General features: G+C 45.0%; 1 protein-coding gene across 3 annotated transcripts in view; it reads right to left on the bottom strand.

Annotated features, from left to right (window-relative positions):
* PAPPA (pappalysin 1) overlaps nucleotides 1–13,278 on the bottom strand; it is a 242,284-nt gene that overhangs the window by 77,823 nt on the left and 151,183 nt on the right. The gene's annotated exons all lie outside the window — the stretch shown is intronic.

The raw sequence follows: 13,278 nt of genomic DNA, 5'->3' as shown, positions 1-13,278 counted from the left end.
ACTAGGTAGGTGAGATAATAGTTTTTATTAGATCATTATGTTTTAGGGGAGGCACCAGCTTTTGAAACACTCCTTCCCTAGATCCAGAAAAGACTGTGTAGTTCAAAAGCTGGTATAGAAGTTGGGCCAATAAAAGACATTACCTCACCTACCCTGCCTCTTAGACACGCTGATAGATAGGAGATTATGAATGCACACGGTGTCTCTATTTAAAACCTGCACGTGTCTAGCTCTCTCGTCAGAGTGGCTACAGATGAGCATGAGAATATACAGTCAGGAAAACACTGCCTCCGCAACCCAACTCCAAATGGGCGCCAATAGGAAAATGGTGATCTGATTCATTCGTTTCTTTAATAAAAATGACCTTCTTCTCACCTCTACCATTCACCCCACAGCAACCACGGAGAGGCAAAGGTGAAAAGGATTATCCTCAAACCTCTCCATTCTGCTAAAGAGCAAATCTGGCATAGCTGAAATGGGGGTCTGGGTGAAAAGCGCTCGGAGAAGGACAGAGGGATTTAAGTGCATAAGAAACCCACAGCACAGTCAGTATGGAAGACATGAAAAATAATCTTCAGGAAATTACATGGATTTTCTCTTGCAACATCACAGCTAAGTGAGCTTGTTTTTTAAATGTACATATGTGGCTGGGAATTATTAGCCTCCATAGTGCTGCCTCTGGAGAAAACGGAGTGGAAGAACAGCAAAGCTGCAGCACTTTGAACATTAAAACTGCAACTGCATGTGTAGGATGCCTTCCATTCAAGGATCCCAATGCCCCTCTGCAACGCAGTAACATTATTATCTGGAGATGACGTGTTGTCCGCACGGTCACACAAGTTGGTAACAGAGACAAGAATCCAAACTGTTAGGCCAGGCTCCAGGTTGTGTTAACCATGTGACTGCTCTCCCAGAAATGAGCCTATGAGAGATTCATAATACAAGGCCCTGACTCTGCAAGAGGAGTCACAAGCCCAGGCGCCGGCACTAGGCAGCGCTGTGTCCTGTCGGGTGCAGGAGCAGGTCTAACTGCAAAACTGAGGCCTCAACTGGGAACTCCCAAGACAATTCACTGAAAGTAACCCATTGCCTTAAACCACACCACTGTAGCTGCTGTTGTTTATAAAATGGGAACTGAGCATAATAGCAGAGCTATTTTGATAGTGAAAAATGCATTGTCCATTCAGTAATTGTGCATCAAACTCCATTCCCGGTCTCGGCAGGCGAGTGCTTGGAATGCTTGGAAATGGAGCAATTGGATTGGCCAAAAGTGAGGTAATGGCTTCTATAATTTGAATCCCTAAAGGCCCAGTGCAGAGGAATCTATGCACAAAACATAAATCAGCTTTAATGGGCTGAAAGAAGATTTTTAGTTGTTGTTTTTTTAAACAACTGGACCAAGCTTCATTGAGGCTAGCCAGTGGATAGTGTTACATTTTACAACAGTGCAAGACTTTACATAAACTATCTTTGGCATTTGAAATCCAGTCCAACTATTCGACATGTATCATTTCGCAATTCTCCTTTCTTGCCTTTTCAGCAGCATTTCTCTTGTTGGGAGTATGGGTTTTATTTTCATATCTATCCAGTTAAGAAATGTATCTTACCCACATCTGCAATTTAAATGGTCATAGAACTGCACGAACAAAGATCTCATTGCTTTTCTATGGTTTTGTTCTTCTTCGTCTCTCTCTACTAACTCTATCAGCACAAAAAGCTGGTTGAGAGAAACAGGAGTGCTGGGGTTTGGCTCATTTTAAATGCCACTTAATAGATGTGTGAGAACCAATATTAAGAACAGGCCCAGACCTTCACCAAAAATTTGAACAAAACCCAAAATAAACCATTGTTGAGGACCAGAAAAACTCGGATAACTTTTAAATACCTCGTTTTCACTTTCTGTGAATCTAAGCTCTTTCTGGTTCTCTCTGGGAGCATAAGCTGAATCCTTATCATCTCACAAGAAACCCTGCTCCTCGGAGATTTCTACTTCAATTGGGCAGATTCCGTAGCTTTGGCTAGTTTGAAAAAAGTTCAGATAAGCATCCTGGCCTTCTGAGACTGGCCCATCACCAAACCAGATCAAGGGGAAAGCTGTGACTGATAGGACTCTGAGAAAATCTAATTGATGTGGCATTCATTGGTAATGGGTGCCTCTTCTATCCCAGTACTATTAGGAACACTGGAGTTAGCAAGTGATAGCAAATTTCCCTAGTGTGGGTAAGTTCCATAACAACCTCATTAGAAGAACTGTCCCACACTCTGACAGATTTCACCCTCAGCATTCTAGCCAACTACTGACTGCCTCAAAACAACTGCATGGGTTACTTGTGTGGAAGATGCTCCTAGCAAGCATACTTGTCAGCGTACATGATGGCCAACAGCACCAATGTGCTCTAGCTTCATCCCTTACTATGAGAAGGGAGTTTCCTGTGGCACGGGGATGTTGTGAGGATAAAAATCCATCAAAGACAGTGAAGCACTCGGATGCCATGCCATACTATGCAAGTACATAGGCATGTGAAGGATCTGCCTCTGTAAGCAACCATGCCTGGGTTATTTACCATTCAACCTAGCCATTTCCCTTCAGGGAGGTTGGCCAGACTGCCACAGACACATGGGGAATTCCAGCTGCACCAATGTAACCCCCAAATGCATCAAGCGACACTCCTACTTGAAACGCGCATAAGGCAAAATGTGCAATTAATAGCAGCTGTGCCTATCTATACCAGGAGTTTGGACCAGCACAGTTATCTAGGTTGGTGGCTTCAGATGGCTGTAAGTGGGGCAAATCTCCAATGCATAGACAAGACCACAACGTACGAGCCGATCTGTTTTCATTTTCTCCAAATCACGCCTGCACCATTTCCTATCTGCTGACTACGAGCAGGGTGGCTTTTGGGTGAGAGAGTTTAAAGGGGATCTCATGTTTCTTTAGGCTAGGCAGGTATATAGAGCCCCGCCAATCTGTGCGTATCTGTGGGTATCCGCATCTGCAGATAATATGCAGCTCAGTTTTGCAGATAATGAATATGAAAGCAGATACAAATTTTGTATCTAGAGCCCTGCAAATCTGCAGATACCTACCTTATATCCATGGATATCTGAATCCGTGGATCTTGATGTGGATATCCGTAGCTCATTTTTGCAGACACAGATGCGGATATGGGATACACATTTTGTATCCACGCGGGGCTCTACTGATGTGTGATTTTGGGGTGCACTCTGAGGAGTCCACTGCTTCATCTTATATTTCAGCACTAGTCCTATTTGTAGGCTTGCAGTAATACATTGTTTTGGGATCCTTCGTGATACTGAACACAGTATTGTTTGCAAAACAGCAAGCCCCAAATGAATCCAATGGGTTCCACTGTTACAACTCACGGTGACAGGTGTATTTGTGCACGGACACAAGGTCTTGCAGAGGATGTGTAGGAAGCATGATGGATCTGCTCAGCAGGAAACTACAGTTCCCATCAGCCCCCTCCCCACAGCACATCTCCCTCCCATTGGGCCAGGGACAGACCCCATGAAAGGCCCTGAACCAGCATGTCCAATGACTTTGAAGCTGCAACGGCCTGAGTAGCCAGGAGCTGTGGGGAAGAGAAACCCACTGGGCACTGCATACAGAATCGGCTGCAACAGAAGCCAGGGAGCTGCTGTGGCTGTGGAGCAGGGTTACAGTGTCTTGTGCAAGTAGGAGCCATGCTTAAGAGGAGTAGCTGGGCCGGGAGCTGCTGCAGAGGAGCCTCAATGAAATCGACACACCCCACAAAGGGAGCCTGGCTTGGAAATAGGCAACTCCTATTGGCTTTGCGTGGACACTGGGGCTGCAGCAGGCAGCACACTCACTAGCCCTGAAGAGCCTAAACTGGGGTGGGGAACCTCTTCTGGGTCGGGGACCACTGACCCACAGAAAAAAATCAGTCAGGCATCGCACACAAGTGTAAAGCAATATAGTATTGGATATACATATATCTCCTTCATGGACGTGGTCCTCGACTGAGAAGGAAAAAGACACTTCCCACTTTCTCCTCCCACACCTGAGCCAAGAGGGTCCCAGCCTAGTAGATTTTGTGTGCTTCAGCCCCGTGGTGGGGCAGTAGTTGGGCTGAAGCATCAGCGCAGGCTCCTCAATTCTGGGGTGGGGGCTGAGCCTCAGGGGCTGGATCCAAGTAAGCAGGAGGCCACATCTGGCTCCCTGGCCTGAGGTTCCCCACCCCTGGCCTAAACCCTTGACTGGACAGCAGAGGAACCCAATCAAGAGCTGCTATTGCTCATTTGGAACTGTAACAATTAAAATCCTGTACCTAGAGTATCTGCAAGCTTTCCTCATCATGCCAGCCCCAGTCACACATTTTTCACTTGAGCCCAGCATCTGAACGTATGTGCGCACTGCATTTAAATGCCACTGACTGGAAGCCCCATTAGCCTGACTCAGCAGGCAGCAGCAGGTTTTAATTAGTCTGGTCATATCTTTGGTGATTACTGGGATCCTCAAAGAGCTGACAGAGGAGGTATCTGAGCCTCTAGCTATCATCTTTGGAAAATCATGGGAGACAGGAGAGATTCCAGGAGACTAGAAAAGGGCAAATATAGTGCCCTTCTTTATAAAAAGGGAAATAAGAACAACCCAGGAAACTATAGACCAGTTACGTTAACTTTTATGCCAGGGAAGATAACGGAGCAAGTAATTAAGGAAATCATCTGTAAACACTTGGAAGGTGGCAAGGTGATAGGGAACAGTCAGCATGGATTTGTAAAGAACAAATCATGTCAAACCAATCTGATAGCTTTGATAGGATAACGAGTCTTGTGGATAAAGGAGAAGCGGTGGATGTGGTATACCTAGACTTTAGTAAGGCGTTTGATACGGTCTCACATGATATTCTTATCAATAAACTAGGCAAATACAACTTAGATGGGGCTACTATAAGGTGGGTGCATAACTGGCTGGATAACCATACTCAGAGAGTAGTTATTAATGGTTCTCAATCCTGCTTGAAAGGCATAACAAGTAGGGTTCTGCAGAGGTCTGTTTTGGCACTGGTTCTATTCAATATCTTCATCAATGATTTAGATATTGGCATAGAAAGCACGCTTATTAAGTTTGCAGATGATACCAAACTGGGAGGGGTTGCGACTGCTCTGGAGGATAGGGTCATAATTCAAAATGATCTGGACAAATTGGAGAAATGGTCTGAGGTAAACAGGATGAAGCTTAATAAAGACAAATGCAAAGTGCTCCACTTAGGAAGGAACAAGCAGTTTCACACATACAGAACGGGAAGCAACTGTCTAAGAAGAAGTACGGCAGAAAGGGATCTAGGGGTTATAATGGACCACAAGCTGAATATGAGTCAGCAGTGTGATGGTGTTGCAAAAAAAGTAAACATGATTCTGGGATGCATTAACAGGTGTGTTGTGAGCACGACACGAGAAGTCATTCTTCCTCTCTACTCTGCGCTGGTTAGGCCTCAGTTGGAGTATTGGGTCCAGTTCTGGGCACCACATTTCAAGAAAGATATGGAGAAACTGGAGAGGGTCCAGAGAAGAGCAACGAGAATGATGAAAGGTCTAGAGAACATGACCTATGAAGGAAGGCTGAAAGAATTGGGTTTGTTTAGTTTAGAAAAGAGAAGACTGAGGGGGGACATGATAGCAGTTTTCAGATATCTGAAAGGGTGTCATAAGGAGGAAGGAGAAAACTTGGTCATCTTGGCTTCTGAGGATAGAACAAAAAGCAATGGGCTTAAACTACAGGAAGGGAGGTTTAGGTTGGACATTAGGAAAAAATTCCTAACTGTCAGGGTAGTCAAACACTGGAATAAATTGCCCAGGGAGGTTGTGGAATCTCCATCTCTGGAGAAATTTAAGAGTAGGTTAGATAAATGTCTATCAGGGATGTTCTAGACAGTATTTGATCCTGCCATGAGGGCAGGGGACTGGACTCGATGACCTCTCGAGGTCCCTTCCAGTCCTAGTATTCTATGATTCTATGATAAGTTAGCATCTGAAGGCCTAGCAGCTGACGGAGGCCAGTACCGACGGCATGAGTGGCGATGCACTTGGCACGCTGCTGGAAACAGGGTACGTCTACACATCTATTAGACACCTGAGGTTGGCCTGTGTCAGCTGATTCAGACTTGCAGGGCTTTTTTGTGTTGATGCCTGGGCTTGAGTGGAGCCTGGGCTTTGGGACTCTCTGAGGTGGGAGAGTCCCAGAGCTTGGGTGCCAGTCTGAGCCCAGAAGCCTTCACAGCAGTGAAACAGCACAGGCCAGCCACTGGTTTTTCTTTGTTGTGTAGATATTGCCCTAGACGTTTGGTTCACCCAGTGCGGAACAGCTATAACAACAGAGGCTAGGAAAACCTCTCTGATCAACATCGAACCTGCTGGAGGACACACTGGATGCATTCAGTTGCTCAGGGAGCTAGCGAAAGAATTGCCACTAATAACAACAACAACAATAATCGAAAACAGTTCCATTTCTAAAGTTTCTAGCTGGCCTCCCTGCAGAATGTTCTTTACATTCACCCCAGCAAATCTGACTGCAGGCCAGCTTTGAAAAAGCAGTGCCAAAGAATCTCAAACGCAGACCTAGGAAACATTTTAGTGTATCCCTCCAAAATGAAATATTTAACCCTTTGGTGTCAGGATTAGAGGTTTGTCCTCCACAGTCACCAAGAGAATATATTCACAAATATATACACACACACACACACGAGAAGATTTACTTGCCATTGCTCAGGTCCTCAGGGTAGGATAGTGTTTGGGTGGGGAAGCTCAGTACAGTGTTGGGAGTGTTGGGGTGCAGGAATCAGGGTTGGGGAGGTAGGAGGGGCTCATGGCTGGGGCTAGAGAGGAGTGCAGGAGTCAGAGTTGGGGGATGAGGAGGGGAACATGGCAAAAGGCAAGCTACTCAGGGCAGGGGGTTGGAAGGTATAGGAGGGGATGGGAGGCTCAAAGCAGAGGGTGGTCAGGGTGATGCAGCCCGGCTGTTGGCCTCCCCCTTTGGGCACCCTAAGATGGCGGGGTCACTCTACCCAGCTGCCGGCTGCTCCCCAGGGTCAAGCCAGGGAGGTGGGAGCCATGCAATCGGGCTGCCAGCTGCTTTCTTGGTGTCCCCTTCAGGTCATTTGGGAGTATACCTGTCCCTCGGTTACAGCCCTCCCTTCCCATTTGATGAGAAAGTGTTGCATTGCATGCACATCTCATTGTACTGGCACAATCAAACTCTGGTCTTGCTTTAAGTCAGGATAAGAGGAAGCTGCCTGTTGAATTTGGTAGTCCTAGCTCTTACCGTTTAGGAGGAGTTCTTGAACAAACTAAGTGACAGACACACTGCTGGACCCAGACCAACAGATGCTCAGACTCTCTCATATATCTCGTAGATGTATTTTTACCAGCCTAAGACTAATTTTATCCAATAAAGACACACAGCTGCAGCAGATGGTTTTCAGAGAGGCTCCTGCCTGCTTATTACCTAATATTAAAGCCAGGATGCCTGCCACATATGCATGACATGATTTGCCTACTACTGTACCATGAGTCCAGTCTGTACGAATGGCTCCAAACTGCTGCTATTTGCTCCTCATTTAGGCAAAGAAGTGGGACTTGAGGTTACAGGAAGGTGAAACTGTCTATACCAGTGATGAGTGAACCATTAAAAGGGTCAGAGTTTGGGTTCAAACAAACACCCAATAATCTGGCAGTTTATCTGAACTATCCAAGCCTAAGGAGTCTGCAAAGCTGGGATGGAAATCTCACAGGAACAGGCTTACTCATGAGATATCCAGCTATTCAGTTTCAATTCCAGTCCAGAAACACCCAAAGAACAGCCTCTCTCCTAGTATGGAGAAGTCTTAGTTCTTGTCCTGTTCCACACTAAGAAGCGCCGAGGCAAAATTTATCTGAACATCTTAGAAATTCAGCAAAGCCTCAGTTTTAGTTTGCTTGTAAACTTCTGGCTGAAGATTTAGGGAGATTTCATTCAGACTGTTCAGTCCATTATAAATCTGTGCTTCACTTGCCTGTTTTTCTTGTACGTTCCCCAGATTTTCACAGATCTGAGGGGCAGACTGAGAAAAACCCATGGCATGGCCACGGTCCTCCACGCCAAAGAACTGTATGCAGCTCATCAACAGTCTGCTTAATTCAGTGGAGGCTGTTCCACCCCCTGGGTGAACACGCTGATTCTATATTACTCCCAGATTCTGTTGGCTCGGAAGCGAGATGAAATTTCATCTGTCAATTTCACCAATGTAACTAAGAGTTGAATTTGGCTCTAGGACTGGGAATCAAACCTATGTCTCCTGTACAGCAGTACAAAATCCTAGCACCAGGCGCTTGAGCCAGTTTTCAACATGAATAGTTTCCATTTGAATCTGGTACAGCCGATGGCATCTGTGGCTTAAAAGTTACTGTGCTATTGGTCTGTCAGTACATAGACTCACTGCTGTCTTGGCTAATTGCCCCTTTCATCTACATTATAGCAGTTTTCCTAGCGATGAATCCCTGTTTTCCAGTAAGGGGTTTTGTTTGGTTCATTGAAATGAGATCTTTATACATTTCAAAACACCATTACTAATCTCACTTGCATTGCTTTGGAAATGGTGTTACTGCATTAGCTTCAGTGGAGTTATACCGGATTTGCACTGGTTTAATGGAGATGCGGATCAGTGTCCTTTATATTAACAGCAACAAAAGTTATAATATTTGTTCTTAAGGGAAATGTACATTGGGTGTGCTGTATATAAACAGGTTATCTAATTAATAGATCTTCCATTGGAGCTAGATTAATTTACATCAGTTGAGGATCTGGTCCAAGATGTAAGCATGCTTGAAATGACTATGTGACCCAAGGTGTTATTAATTACAGCCTTATGCAAAATGTGCTTATTTCATTTCCAAAAGCTGTGTGTGAACATTATGTTTGTTTTTTTAATCCATTTGGGTTTGCACATTCTGAGTTTTGCTTTGAATTTCTGGTTCTAATATACCCCCAAACGCAAAGCAAGTTCATTCAAAACCGAATAAATTTCAAATCAAAATCACATGAAACCATGAACTTCATCTGGTATCAATACTAAACCATAAATTAGCCCCCACTGGCTCAGAACCAGGCCCCAACTGGCCTGGATCCACACCCGAGCACGCTCAAGAGGTCAGTGATCTTATGGCAAACCTTTTGGCAAAGCTGGCTTGAGTTTCAAATTTATAATAAAACTGCAAAACAGGTGATTTTGCAATGGTCAGAGACTCACTGCAAACATTTCATTCAGCCCTACTAACTAAAAAAAATTAGAACTGCCATATCCTTGTTGAATAAATACCATTATGTCACACGCCCCAATTTCTTAGGTAGCTCTAGGCACCCAAGTGAAATGCATGAGTACCCTGCATCAAAAATGAATCGTTTACACAAGTGCAAAGTCAGAGTGGGTGTAAGTAAGTGATGGCACAAAGTGCAAAGCAAGAAAGAATCTGAGCTCATCTGAAGCCTGGGTGTATTCTGTGTAGTATAATTTTGCCATGTGTTCCTGTTGAGATATATCACAGGGTTATTGTTTATTCAACTGAGTACTTTGGAATAAAGCTGTTGCATTGGAACTGTTGCATCACCTGTGCTAGCCCTGTTAGGAACTGTTCTAGCGGAGGCAGTTATTATATTTAGAGTGTAAATAATGGCTGGTTTCCACTAGGAGAGGGCACTGGTTGAAATGTCCAAACAGATTACAAACGCCAGCTATATACATAAAAAGTCCATGAAGCATGTTGGATACAGCTCAATATAGGACCTTTGTACCTTTAGCTTCAAAAGTCTCTGGTCACTCCCATTAAAACTCAAGTACATGGTCAGCGGCAGTAACTCCTGCATCCACCTTTCACACTGCCATCCACAAAAGTGTGACGCCGTCACAGATTTGCTAAATGCTTTAGCAGATTGTATACCCTGTCCAAGAGGAGGCAATTGTAAACATAAGACACTAGCCAGACCATTACCATCAGCACAGTTGGGATTTTAATTTAAATGTCTCCAAATGGGACAAGCTAGCACCACTATACCAAACACTCATGTAACAGCTTGCTGGGTTTGTGGTAATAGTGTTATTATAATGATAAGCAATCTCATTCAACTGGCTTTACAGCCACGGGACAGAGGAAAGCATCTTTTAAGGAGGAACCCGTTTGGCTTCAAGTGGCATTATGAATGCGAGATGCCAACAACAGGAGAAAAGTGGCACAAATTTAGGTATACAAAATTGCAAAAAAGATCTCAATGGTCCCGATTTGATGGAGTGACTCAGGGTAAGCACCCGTGCAAGTCTGAGTGGAATAGGGCCTGTTACAATCTACCCGGTACCTTTCACTTCCTCCCTAGCCCTGCACAACAGGATAGCAAAGACTGAGCTAGATAAATAAAATCTACATTCAGCTGTAGCAATCCAGACAGCAACAACCATTAATCCAAAAGGAGCTGTAGTATGAATATTAGGTGCCTGCAGTAAGAACATATTGACTAAAAAGATACTTGGGCAAAGAAAGACACTTGAACCCACCCAAACAATGGACAAAATTTCAAGCAGAAAATTAAAATGCATTTTTCAGCTAGTGAAATGGATGTGCAGGGCCAATTCTGCAAGGCATAGCTCAACAGAACTCCTGTTGACTTCCAGGACTGCAGCTCTGGGCCCTAAATATCTATCTGGCCATCGATCTTTTTCCCTTAATAGCTCAAGTGCACAGAACCACAGAATCATCAATGGCAGCGTGAGAGTTACAATGAGACAGCAAAGGCACTCCACATGTTCTCTGAAGGCTTCTGGCTAAGTTTAGCCTGTGGGTGCAAGCAACAGTTGTGCAGTGGTTAATGTCAGCTCTGACCACACGGTCCCATTCAGGGAAGGTCAAAGGAGCGATTTTTCACTTAAAAACATCTGTGTGTTGAAAAAACAAAACGTTTTCATGTGCTGAAAATGATGAGTTTCCGGGACTTATATTTTCAGAGTTAGAATCATGTTTTTTCAGTCGTGTGTAGGGTTTTTTATCAAGACAATAAGAGACACACCACCCCCAACACACAGCACGTCCACAGGCAAGAAAAAGTGATGGCACCAACTCCTCCTCCTCCCTCTTTCTGTATTCTCTCTCTCTGTAAACTGCACAAATCTCTGTAATACTCAGGTAGACAAACACCCAGGGAAAGCAACTGGGGATGTGAAAATTTCAATATGCCACAAATCTTAAGGGCACCCGGAAAGAGGAACATGTTTGCTCTGGCTTGTCCCCAGATTTCAATTGGAGGAAATACATAGAGAAGAGACACCTTGCAATACAAATAAGTGACCAGAAGGAAAAAGGTAGTGCTGGGAGCATGGCTGTAGGGTGCACGTGTGCGTGCAATACGTTTGCACTTCAACAATCAAAGTATTTTGGCCTCATCTCAACAATGCAGTCATACGTCAGCAAGCACAAATGGAAATTAAATGGTCACGCGGCTTGTTTTTCTCAACCCCCCAAGGACGGTGAAGGGGGGTGTAAACCAGAAAGTGTACATACGCTTCACAGGCTGCTCTTGCAATTGTACTAAAACTGCTGGCTAACAAAACTGCCATCACATACAGGAGTTCCCTTAAATGAGCGGGGCCTTTCAAAGAGACCCTTCCTAGAGCAGCAGCCAGTTGCTTCCTTTGGCATGCAACCGTTCACATCTGCATCCAAGTGTGATTTTGCTGCAGGTGTCTGGGAAAGCCCCATCACTTTTATCAAACTGCAGAACAGCTCCGGTAGCTCTGATGAACTTTGATTAATGAAACCAGAAGAGTGTTTGAAACATTTTCCCCTAGAACTTCCCAGGGCAGCAAGGGAATTCATTAATATATTAATCCCAGTGTCTCCCAGCAGCCCAGCTCACAGCTCCTGCAGTCTCAGTGTATCCCTGGAGTAGTCCCCCTCAGAGGACAGAAGTGCCGGTTGTAGAGAACTCACGACTGTTCCAGGTCCAGCCTTTTTCGGAAATCGTTAATTGGGACAGAACAGAATCTCCATATTCCAATACCGTTCTCTTCCAATGTTTGTGGCAGGTCTGTATCTGGAAGGGAGCTGCCTGGTTCTGAAGGCTGGATTTTCCAAGGGTTAAAGTGCCCAAAGATGCAGATAGGTGTCTGGTGAGATTTCCACAGCTCCAAACCAGGTTAGACACCTAATTCTCTCTGAAACTCAATGGGACTTCTGTGTGCAAAATCCTTCTCAGCCTCTTTAAGCACCTAAATACCTTGGAAAATCTGCCACTCGTTGCCTTCAAGGGCCTGCATTCAAACACAAGCACAGGCAAGCTTCACACAAGTTCCCTTATAATGGAAGCAGAGGACCCTTCTTGAAACCTGAGGTGGGCAAGTTGAGTTCACCAGAAATGTACAGGTGCAAGCAGCTTACTGTGTGCACACAATCAGGTGTGTGGAACGTAGGTGATTACCAGCTTCGTAGTATAATTACCTGCTTGCTCACAAGCAGGTGTTCTTTATGGCCACAGATCAAGCATATCACTGGGCATCAAGACATGTGAGTTTAACTCCTGGCTCAGATTCACGACATGACACTGAGCCTGTCACCTCTGCTCTGGGCTTCAGTTTTCTCATGACTGCCCTGCCTCAGAGGAGTGATGGAAGGATGAATTAACAAGTGATAGTGAAGCCCTTCAAGGCCCTCAGCTAGCAGTGCAAAGCTTTGCAACAGCTCTGAGCCTCACTGTGAACCCCTTATGCACATAAGCGAGGAGTCAGACAGAAGAGCAATTCCGTTGAAAGCCGCTGAGGAGGAGACGAAAATGCTCTGCTGAATTGTGTGCTGCTGTCCCAGATTCCACCGCCTCCCCCATCCCAGACAGCAGGACTGTGTGTGTCAATAGCTGGTCACAGGTGCTGAGTGAGATGTTCACAACAAGGCCCTTAGGCACCCATGTTTGAAAGCTGGGTCCTGAGGGCGTAGTGGTACTATTGGATACACTGCACGGCTTTCACCAGAGTTATGTGTGAGGAGAGTTAAGCCTGCTTTTTTGGAGCAAGACTCCTACTGAGGTGATTTCAAAGGGAACAGAGAAAATACAGGCATAAGACCAATGTTGAACAACAACCTGGTCACTCGTTTGGGATTCCTTGATATTCTGTCACTTATTTGAGGCACTGGTGGCCAGTGATCACAGGACTGTTTACACCAGATGAAGCACTAACACCAAGGTCTTACATTTTCAGATCCAGCTGGTGATCTTGGGTGCCT

The sequence above is a fragment of the Pelodiscus sinensis genome, chromosome 22, assembly GCF_049634645.1.
Source record: "Pelodiscus sinensis isolate JC-2024 chromosome 22, ASM4963464v1, whole genome shotgun sequence".
NCBI classification, from domain to species: Eukaryota; Metazoa; Chordata; order Testudines; family Trionychidae; genus Pelodiscus; species Pelodiscus sinensis.
Note: the sequence above shows the minus strand (reverse complement) of the source record. Positions and strands in the feature narration are given on the sequence as shown.